Raw genomic sequence first — 12,664 nt, forward strand, 5'->3', positions numbered from 1 at the left:
TCGTAATGCCTCTCAAGTTCTCATTATACCCAAAATCATTTTAATCACACAAGATTTTGCATATCTAATCCCTCCGCATGTAAGAGCTATGCAAAATCTCTTTATGTGTCTAAACTCATGGTTATATCTAATAACTAATGTTTTTATAACCACCCGGACAATGAGTTGTAGACCATGTATGTAAAATGTATAATGACTCTTCTTTGGATGCTCATGTCAATCCATTAAGATTTGATAGCTTTCCTAGTCATGTTCCGCTGGATCACATCATTTTTTACCCGTGCAAATTATGCTAACTTAGCAACACCAAATCCAAACTTCATAAAATAGATCCAAGTCTCAAAAGGTATGAAATTTGGACTACATAAGTCCTTAAGGCTCACATAGTGATGAAGAAGGGATCTATTCAATCACTCCATTCCATCGATCGACTAATAGTACATATAGTATGAAATGTACGTTATTGTGGATCTTTCATTTTAGATTTATCATGTCAAAACCACCATACGGATCTCGATCCAATCTTTGCAAAAAGGATTGACTTGAATCCCCTAAGATTCAAATCTAGCTATCACTGGCTCCATGGAATGTGTATAATCTCCATGTTCAACTATTATGAGCCTCCTCTTGACTCCATGTCAAGGAAACATTGCTAAGATCCTTGCTTACAACTCATGTGACAAGGAGATCACAACACGGTTGGTACCTTGTGATCTTTTAAGTCTCATCCCATACACATTACCGAAACATCGAGGTGATTATCTAGTGTGAGAAGAATAATCTACAAAGCTAGGTGACAATAATTACATTAGATATGTGCCTTAATTAATTAACAACATTTGATCAAATGAGTCAAAATAAACTTAATTTATTAATTGTTCAAAAACAATAGTACATGAATATCAAATGCGTAATAACCCTAAACCCCTAATATGCTTTTGGAAAATATTTCTAGCAATAAGTTTAGTGAATGGGTCTGCTAACATATTAGTTGTGAAAATGTACTTCAACATAATAAGACAGTGTGCAATGATGTCACGAATGAGTGATAGTGAGTATCAATGTGTTTGGTTTTTCCATGATGCTTAGAATCTTTTGTATAAGCTATGGCAGCTATGTTGTCGCAATAAAGTACAACAGCTTCACTAAAATGCCTAGTAATGTTCAAGCTTTGCAAAAATCTCTTTAACAAAACCACTTCTTACATTGTAGCACAACATCCTACATACTCTGCTTCCATAGCATATAGAGTGGTACACAGCCACTTTTTGCTACTCCAATAATTAGCTTTGCCTTCAAGTATAAAAGCATATCTTGAAATAGATTTTCGATCATCTTTATCATCGGCGTGATCAACATCACTATATCTGACCAATTTTAGACTTCCACCTTGAAAACACAAAGCCAAATTAGTGGTTCCACTTAGATAATATAGTATCACTTTTACTGTAGCCCAATAGGCAATCTTGGGATTACTTTCGTAATACTGACCATACCAACCGCAAAGCATATGTCCGATCAAGTACACATCATAGCGTATATCAAACTTCCAATAGCACTGTGTATGGCACGTTTGCTATTTGTTTCTTTTCTTCTTTAGCTTTAGGACATTATTCCATGCTGAGATATAAGCATTTCTCCATTAAAGTGTCTATAGGCTTGGAGTTTTGCATACGGAATCGTTCCAAAACCTTTTGAATGTAATTTTCTTGAGACAAACTCAAGACCTTCTTAGAACGATTTTTGGAGGTCTTAACCCTGAGGATGTATTCAACATGTCCCATGTCCTTCATCTTAAAAGTGGAAGACAACCACTACTAAGTGGTGACAATTAACTCCATGTCATTCCCAACTAAGAGGATATCATCCACATATAATGAAAAAATAGGGAACTAATTCCTTAATCTCTTTACATGTGCATAATGGTCCTTTTCAATCATCATAAAGCCTATGGAAATGATGGCTTGATGAAAACGAAGATACCATTTTTGGGATGATTGTTTCAAGCAACACACTTCATGTTCCTTTCCTTTGGCTTGAAAACCAATTGGTTGATTCATGTAAATCTCTTCATTAATTTTCCCATTGGGAAATGCAATTTTCACATCTATTTGGAACACTTCCAAATCTATATATGCCATTATAGCCAGGATAAGGTGCATTGATGTAAATTTCACAACAAGAGAAAACGTCTTTTCATAATCCACACCTTCTTTTTAGGTATAACCTTTTGTCATTAAACGAGCCTTATATTTTTCAATTAATCCATCCGCTTTGTGCTTTACCTTCTGAACCTATTTGTTTTCAATGGCCTCGCGCTCGGGTGGAAGGTCAACTAACTCACATACTTGGTTTTCAATCATGGATTTCATTTCATCTTCCATAACAGCAAGCCACTTGTCTAATGATAGTGAGTTTAAAACTTCCTCATAGGAAGATGGTTCATCAACATCCACAGGAATACCTAAAAAAAACTGACTTTCTATCTCAAATCATTTATGGGGTATTTGCCCACGTTCACTTTTTCACAACTATGAATCTTGATGGAGTTCAAGTGGTGTACTCCCACTAACCTCAATAATCTCTTGGATATGATGTGTTTCCACATTTATTTCCTCATGTTGGGATACACTTTCTTGAGGGTCGTCCATCTTATAAAGCTCAAGGCTTTCTTTAACTTCACCTATGCTTAGGAAGTCATCCTATAAAAAATCAACATCACGAGTTTCCATCTTAGTTAGCCCTCTATCATAGTGTTCCCCAAGCATCACATAGCCCTTAGAATGTTCTGAATATCTAAAAAATACACACATATTAGCTTTAGGGCCAAGTTGTGAAGTTCTAGGTATCGTTAATTGTTGATGTAGTCCCTTTTCCTCACATAATTCTATAAACTGATAAGATAGGCATTCACGATCTTTATCAGTGCAAAAAACCATAAGTTTCTTTTCTTTCTAATTCTCAACTTTTGCCATAAAGCATTTGAAACAATTCAAAGCTTCAAAATGGTGAGGCAACAGAAATATGGATTCATATCGTGAGTAATCATTTATAAAGGTAATGAAATAGGATGCGTCATTGCGTGCCTTTACATTCATAGGCCCACAATCCGAATGGACAAGTTCTATAAGATGGATAATCCTTTTAACCTTCCCAAAAGGCTTTCTGCTAGACTTACCAGCAAGACATGGCTCACATGTAGGAAGTTTAACTTTAATGAGTGAGCCCAATAGCCTTTCTCTAGCCAATCTAGACATTCTATTTTACCCAATATGTCCTAATCTTGCATGCCCTTTCATAGAATCATTTATAACATCAGAAGAAGAATTTGAGACAAAAGCAACATCATTATTAGAATCCAAATCTAACATAATCAAACTGTCTTTTAAATAACTATGACCAAAAAACGTGTTTTCAAAAAAAGTAGACAAACTATAATTCTCAAAGATAAAATTAAATCTTAAACCCATCAATGCTAAAACTTAAAGTAGATTACATCGTATGGATGGAGTATGAAGCATATTAAGTAAGAGCCATTTTCGCCCATTATGCATTGTTAGTTGGTAAGTTTTTACTCCTAGGACCTCTTCCTATTTTTCGTTCCCTATCATGGCAAAGTGTGTACTTGTTGGTAAACAATGGTAATCTACATATCCTACACAGTTGTAGGTTTTGTGCTTGGTTGCTCTTATATCTACAATCCAATTAAGGAGAGAATGAGCTATAAACATATGAGAACATACATGAGTTCTAAAGCGATTTAGAAGATGAACCTTGTTAGGCTCAGTGCATTCATGAGCAAAATGTCCTTTCTTACCACAACTAAAGCATTTCAACTTGGACTTATCCTTCTGCCCACCACACTTGCCTCTTTGGCACTTGGTGACTCTATCACGTTTAGGCCTTAAATTTCTAGTTTTTTCCTTTTTTGTTTTCTCTTTCGCTGAGGAACATACCTTTTATGATTTCCAACTTGAGCTATTAGGGCAGTGCTGCAGATAGCTTCTCTACACTCTGCTTTATCTCTTCATTATGTGTCAATACAAGTTTAATATGTCCCCATGAGGACTCAAGGAGTGACCTAATGACAGATAAGACCTGTTGCTCATTTGTAAGATCATAGCCAGCTACTTTCATTTCTCTTATTATGGCTGACATAGCCCTTAAGTATTCAACCATAATGTGCTTGGAGTCCATTACATATTGATTGAACCTAAGTATTAAAGCATGAAGCCTTATAGCTGTGGTTCCACCATACTTGAATTTCAGTTGTTCCCACAACTATTAGCAATTGGGAAGTTCTCAAACTCCCCAATGAGATCATCGTGCATGCAGCTTAACATGGCAAAACGCGCTCTACAATCTCTCTTATACTAAATGTCATAGGCCTCTTGGTCATAGCAATGTTGGGTAGTGTTTCTAGCTTTAAGTGGGTTCATTTCTTTGGTCAAACGATTGAGCAACTCTTACTCGTTGAGAAGATACTGAACCTTCTTATGCCAAATATCATAGTTTTTGCTATCAAGTTTGGCACCTTTGATTAAATCAGCAATAATTTGTTTTGAAGCCATATCACTACATTAGTGTATAAGATTTAATTAGGCACATATCTAATTTTCTGATCAATTAAGATTAGACATATTTTAATTTTTTACCTATACTACTAGTTCGAAAATTTCGCATGCATGCTAGTAATCATGACTAATAGTATAAGCATCAATTAAAATGTCTAATCTTAATTTAACCTTTGATTATGGGAACAACTCCCGTTATCCTTAAGCATGGGAACAACTGCCACTTACCATATAATATAATGAGTTCTACTAAAGAACCCTATTAATATTTTTAAGTGCCCATATTCAAAATAATATTATGTGTAAAGTAAGCATAAAATTGCATCCCTTTACATGGCCTCAATAATTAATACAAACCTAAAATAAATTACAGCATAAGCAACCTACTGCATCAATCTACACAAAATATAGGGATGTTGCACTTGCTTATACATATTTATTATTTCAGATAATCAAAACTTCCATATAAATATTATGCACATAAAAATAGCACTAATTAGATTATATTTTTATATGCTTCCAGGAAAGACTATAATAGTCTTTTCAATAAAGCACTCTACTTCTATAATAATTTCCAAGAAAGGCTAAAGGAGTCACAAATGGTCTCTCTTAAAACCAAATCTTCTTTAACAAAACTCTTGAGATATGTAATCACTGTACTATCTTTTTGCATATTATGTGGACACACGCAACAACAATTAACCTCAATAAGATTCTGTTTAGTACAGCCCTTTTCAAAGAAAAAAGGTTTAGTACAGTTCACAGCTTTGGGCTTACCTTAGGTCGACTTCTGCATCTAGTGATTTGGGCTTACCTTAGTTGGTTAGGTGCAAAGGATTTTATTTTAGTTTTTTGGTCTAATTATTAATAGTTCCTACCCCTTTAATTCCTTCCAATTTTGCGGAGCAATAACGTGCTTGATCACATGGAACAACGAATTAAGATTACATCTCAAAATCTGTTAGATTCTGACCGCTTTGCAACTTATTATTAATGGCAAGACAGATAAGCCAATACAAGACTCAGAAGCAATGAGTTTCCATTTAAAACTTGACACGGGGTTGTTGCTGCCAAAAATGTAATAACAATAATAAAGTTACAATCCATTATGTGACTAATAGAAGCAAAAAGTTCACTGCGAATACTCTGATAATTGATGCTTAATTAGGTTTAATTAGTTTGATTGATATTTTTGCTCTTGCTATATAACTTATTTTATTTTATTTTTGTTTTCTCTTTAATTTCTTATGCGAAATAATGAGACCATATACAATACATTAAATAATCTAATACAATAAGCACAAATTAATAAAAACTAATAAGATAAAAGATTTTTATTATTTAAGTCGAACACAAAGATTTTTCGTTACATAAAAGTCATTTATAAGGAGCAATTTCATGTTGTGATATTGTAACGTGTTAAAAACTTTAGATTTCACGATTAACTTTACACAATTTTGAGTTAAGAATCCTAACATTGGAGTCCATGGTATACAAATTTGATGCAATCGAGGTTGATGTTTCAAATAGTTTGAATTGCTAAGAATTTTTTTTTTTTTTGGGATATGAATTGTTAAGAATATTAATTACCTGTAAAGATTAAATTAAACGCTAATGAAATTTTTAAATGATATTAAAGATTACTTGATTAAGGATATTTTTTAAAAACTTTGACTTTACGATTGAAGAAAAAAGTACTTTTTTTTTTCGTTTTTCAATTGTTGTCTACCTAAGTGACATAGGGTAATGAAAATTACATAAGAGGACGAATTAATTTAACATGCAGTTGAATTAAAAGCGAAAGAAAAAAATATAATATTTAATATTTTCAAAATTTGTTCATGATCATTTACATATTAAGTAGTGATATTTATGTAACTTTAACCTTTTTAATTGAACAAAAAATAATATAAAAGTTTGTATTTAACTTTTGAAGGACTAGATTATAATGTTTGAGTTGTTTAAAAAATAAAAACAAATTACATGTAATAATGAAAGAAATTTAGAAACTTTGGGGGGAGTGACCACCACCCTAATATTCCATTCTTGTTTGTTGTTTCCAGCGGCATCAGCTTTGTATAGCTTTCTTTTGGAAAGGAAATGAAGGTCAGGTTAGGTGCTGGTGTTAGTTGAAACCTCCAATTCACAAAACGATATACAGCCTGACCAAATAGCCGCGAGAAAAGACTTATGAATTCGAATTATGGGATGAGCAAAGATTACATCACTCATCAATTATACAAAAATCAGATAAAACCTAAATCGAATGGTCGATTTTGTTAGTATCAAAGTCAGAGTTTTTCTCTTATAGGATCATGGAAATTAGAAAGTTGAATGATAGTTTATTAGCTTTCGATCTATAGAACTTGTCTTCTATACCAAAAATCAATTGCACGCGTAGAACATTCAAAATCCAAATTGAAAATAATAGTTTATCATTAATTGTTTAATAAAAAAAAATCACACGTACCAAACAAAAATCATTTTATCAACCTTTTGCAATGATTGAGAATTATTACTTTATAATTATTGATGACCCCAAAAATATGGAATTAACTATAATATACGAGATAATTGACAACGCAACCACCTGCATGTCTCTTATAAATGGTGATTTCATATAACATTTGTTGATTATATAATTAATTTGATCAAGAAGAAGGGATTAAAACAATTCTTTGAGTCGGAAATAGATGCAATTGTCAAATATCTAAATACTAATGTATTGCATACAAGTTTAACGGTGATATACTAACAAAAATGCACAATAATCCAAATGATTAAAAATATACTGGAAGAATAAGAAAGATAGAGAAAGGAAGAGAGAGGCAAAACCGCGCATGCATTTGACATAATGATGGTAACCAAAAGCAGCAACGTCAGTGCCACTTGATGTCCCGTGTTCTGATATTTTAGGAATTACATAAAATATTGATTAATGGTCACGTTTGACCCTACCACGTGAGCTCAATTCTTAATAATTCAATCGATTCCAAAAATGTCATTATGTATCTATGCATATTTATATTTTAGTTATTTTTATACACCGTCAATGGAATGCAAAAACTCTACAAGTTAATTCAAAATTTATCATCTTTTTGTACTTGTTTTTACTTCATTCGTTCTTTAATATCTAATTATGCAATGTTAATTTTTCTTTATTTGAAAATGAGGATTCAATCTAATTTGTTGAATAGAAGATGCATGTATTTATTATTAAGTTAAATGTTTATGTGTTCTATGCCATTGGTAAAGGATCTTTCAATATAGAAGGGATATCTAGATTTTATTATAAATATATTCCTAAATTATTGCCTCAAATTATTGCTTGTCTACTTGAGAATTTTTTTTGTAACATAACTTGTAAACTAAATATAGCATAATATTTTTATTTGGTATGATACTTGAAAAGGCCACTAAGCTATTTGAAAAAAATTCAAATAAGTCAATATTCTTCTATTGTATTCAATTAAGGCCATATATTTTTATTTTGGATCAAATAGATCTTTATAACTAATGGTTAATTAATTTTCATTTATCAAATATCACTTGTCATTTATATTCACGTGACTTTGATGTGAAAGATGAAAATATCACGTGGACATGTCATCATGTCATGTTATTATATATCTATTATGACATATCAGTATATCACGTCAACAATACATAATATCAAATGATAAGTTGTATTTTAATTAATAACAATTATTCAATCATTAATTATAATGACTTATTTAACTCAAAATAAAAATATATCAATTTGATTGAATTTGATAAAAGTGAATTTATTTGAATTTTTTAAAATAATTTAAAGTTTTTTTAAATATTATTGTTTTTAAAATCCTTTTTGTTAACACAAAAGCCATTGTGTTATACCACTTCACATAATTGACCGGTGCAAGATCATAAGGGTATGGTCACAAAAGTGATATACCACTTCACAAAAGAATAACAGTACCTCGTTCCTGATGAGCTATAACAAAAGGGAATGAGCTCTCTACCCTTTTCCCCAGCATCCTGAACAAAACGATGGTTTTTCTTAGGTATTATGTCTTGGTATTTCAATTAATTTAGACTTTTAGCGTTTCTTTTATCAATGTATTAAAAATTAATAAATTACATAATTTGAGTGCACCATTAATTATTCTAACCGACGGCTATGGCAATGGAAAAAAAAAATTGCCATATCTTATTATCTTTAAATAGAAAAAAAATTGATGCATGATACTGGCTTGAATTTCATTTTTATTGTCCTTCCCTTTTTATTCTTTTTTATTTTTCTCTTGCTTTTTCCTTTCCGTCTGGCATGGCAAGAGCAGATTTCGCCTCAGATCTGGCGCCTTCATTGAGCCAGAGAGGTAGTTGCTTAGAATGGATATGGTCCGAATGTGCAGATTAAACAATTGTGCCTGCTTACGTCACGTCACCCCAAAGGGTGGAAAGGAAAGAGAAAGGAAACAATACGAAATCAAACTCTTAATACCTTATACTTTCTTTCTTTTTTTAAAACACTTAATGCCTTCATTTTTATATATTTTAAATTAATTTCTTCCTTTTTTTACATTTTGACATTAAAAATTAAGCAACATCAATTATATTAAAAGAACTTCAAAGTTTTAATATAAAATTCTTCTAGAATCATTCTTATAAAATTTTGTAAAAATAAAATAGAGAAATACTAAATGGAATGGAGAGAGTTATTCTCTTTTGAAGTGACTATAAGTCAAAAAGGGAAGAATTGTATTAAAAGTATTAACTTTTGTTTTCGGTATTATATTTATTTTTCACTTGTATTTAATGGCCAAGGGGTTTCAAATTGAACAGTTATAGTTTATTGTCTGAACAATTACCCAAAAAATGATCAGAGCTTTCAAATTGATGCATTCTTCTTACGCCACAAAAAAAAAAACAATGATGCATCTTGTTTGTCCAAAAATAAATAAAAATAATAATAGAACGTGTCATGAATGCAAACCAAAATTAAATTTGAACGCTTGTCTATAATTTCAATTAAATAAAGTAAAATATTGTAGGCTAAACCTTGCAAAGGATGGTCCCAAATTAATTTATTGGAAAAAAAGAACAATAGAAAATTAATATAAATCAAAATAGAAGATATTTTATTTATTAAATTGAGTAAATATAGTTCACGCGAGAGTTCCTTTTGAAAATTCAAGCACGTAGAATAAATTTCACTTTTGCTGGTCCAACAATAATTTTCAACTGTATATGAGATGACATTCAACTGCCAGTCAAGGAATATTAAGCAGGCCTCAGTATTTGAAAGCCCGGTTAATTAGACACCCTTGCCAAGGTTGGACCATGACCGCTAATGAAATGATAATGAGCCCCGTCGGATTTTAGCTTGAAAGGCACCGCCGCTGCCACTCGCGCGTAGGGCCAACGCCTATAGCTTAGCCACAACAAGTACACAAAGAAAGAAATCACATCAAGCAAAGAAATTGGTTGTCTAAACAATGTCTAGTTAGGTTTCTCGAACCTTGTGAAAAATGCGATATGAGGCGAGTGAACAGGCTCAAGTGTTGTAGTTTTGTTTTTTTTTACTTTTTTTCTTAATCAAGTTATTGATTTATTAGAGAAAAGTTCATTACAGACTCCAATCCATGGCCTGTCAGTGGGGCAGCACACCAACTCACACTACACAAACATCGTCAGCAGCAAACGTAACTTGAGGCCTCCATACATCAGCATTATACTGGGAACATAGTGAAACACTATTGACCAGAGACCGATTCATTTCTTTTTGACAAGAAATAGTATTTCCTTTTCGTCCTATAGCTTACCATTAAAGACCAATTCATTTCTAGCCAACCATGTTGACCAAAGGGTAGCATTCCACACCATAAGCTACCTCTTCTTAATGCCAGTCCAACTTGACCAAAGGGTAGCATCGCACACCATAAGCTACCTCTTCTTAATGCCACTCCAACTTGAAGAGTATAATATTAATAAGCTGCATTTGATCAAAATATTTCCTTTTAAATGAATTAGTTAATAATAAGGAATACAAGATAACAATTGCTCAAAAATCTCTGAATAATGAATTTTAAAGGAATTTGTATTGACATTTTTAGAAAAAATATCTTCAGAGCAAAAATAGTTTAACGAGATGCATCAAAGTGTTGGGATAGCCCTAAAAGATTATTATTTCAATAGGTGGGATAATTTTTAAATAATAAAAAATAGTATTGCAAAATAAATAAAATAAAATTATGAAATTAGGTAAAAAAAAGTAAAAAAACAAAATATAAAATAATTAATTGTCTTAAAGAATATGAAAATTGCATCATTACTTTATAATTGATTCCATCACACATTTAATTCTAATTGTGCAAGTAAATTAAAATCCAACTAATGGTTGATTTTCTCAATGTAATTTATGAATAATTACTTTAATACTAAATTTAAATATTTTTAAAGTATCTCTATCACTTTTATTATCTCATTTCTAATTAGTAAAAATTTATGATAAGACTTATTGAAATTGTTTTTCATGTAGAGTTGAAGTCTAACCAAATTACTATCTCTTTTTTTTCCACATATCAATAGTAATTTATGAAATATCAATTAAGGAGTAAGAAACCTTTTGTGAAGGCCAAAAAAAATACCCTTATCAGTCTCTATCTTAAATAAATTTTATGATATAATTAGGATTTTCTTTATTTACTTTCAAGTAAAGTTGTGATTTAACAACATTACTCTTTTGTAACTAATGATAAACATATAATTAGATATAAATTTGCAAGTGTTTAGCAAGTTATAGAATTTTTTTTTTTTTTAAAAGTAGCTATAGAAATTTATTCATTTAAGTTTATAATACTTGACATGGAATTTAATTTCACGTGAATACTTCACATAAAATAAAGACCAACAACTGAAAAGTAGACAAAAAATATCTAGAGCGAAAAATGAAAGGTGAAGAATGAAAGTAGGCTCACCTAGTTGGATAGAAATCCACTCTTTTTAAATGACTAAAAGAAAGATATAAGAACAACTCGAGTTTAAACTGGTCGTTCTTACTCTTCTTAAGAAAGATGAGATTTAAAGTTTGAACATATAAGTCCTTTCAAAGAGATAGAGAAAGCCTATAATTAAACCAAAACAGCTTTTATAAATAAAATATAAAATATTGATGGTATAATAATAAAGGAGGGAGGGTCCTGAAAAGATAATAAAAGAATATCAATTATGTTAAAGGAAAGAAAATTGATTAATTAAACTATGTAGGCTTTTAAAATTGCTTAAAGTTTTCAACATTTTTCATTAAAAGTAAACGGTTAATAAATGAGTTATAAAAAATTAGAATCTGTGAACATCGAAATCCTCAATAGTTTATCAAAGAGACACAGCTTAGATAAAGTTTGTATATTCTTTAATCCAAGTTTACCAACAAACAAAAGTCATTAGTGGGGACTATAACAACTCCAACTATTTGGAGGTACAAAGGTGTCGCCAAACACTTATTTGAATTTGTTGAAAACCGAACAAATAAAAAATATAATTGGAATTTTCTAATTTTAATGTCCATTTCTCCCACCAAATTATGCTCCGACCACATGGGACCTTTTTGTTTTGATTTGGAGAAGAGAAGGTTCCACACAAAATTTTATGTCTAATTTTTAAAATAAAAAAGAAAATTGAGAGTCAAATAATAATTTTGATTTATTAGATACTTGATGTATAATCTCTGCAAAATTTTAAATAGAAGAAAATTCTTCTAATTCTTCCTTCCGAAAAAGTTTTGAAAGTCTTGAAATTTTTATTCATCGACGAGTTCTTGAGAATCTTCGAATTTGATTTCCTGAAATTCTTGAGACTTCACTTATTTTATCAATTTCTTGAGAATTTGGAGATTTAATTTCTTGAAAGTCTTTTGGAATTCTTGACATCTCAATTCTATGATATCGATATCTTGATTTTGTGGAATGAGATTTGATTCTTTAGAGATTTTTTTTTCTTTGCTAGACTTTAGAGATTTTGTTTCTCAAATCTTCCTTGTTAGAACTCTAGTAACTTTGCTCTTGACCTGTTTGTTCTTTGACTCGTGGACGCTTTACAAATTTTTATTT

This window comes from Theobroma cacao, chromosome 9, assembly GCF_000208745.1.
Source record: "Theobroma cacao cultivar B97-61/B2 chromosome 9, Criollo_cocoa_genome_V2, whole genome shotgun sequence".
Lineage (NCBI taxonomy): Eukaryota > Viridiplantae > Streptophyta > Magnoliopsida > Malvales > Malvaceae > Theobroma > Theobroma cacao.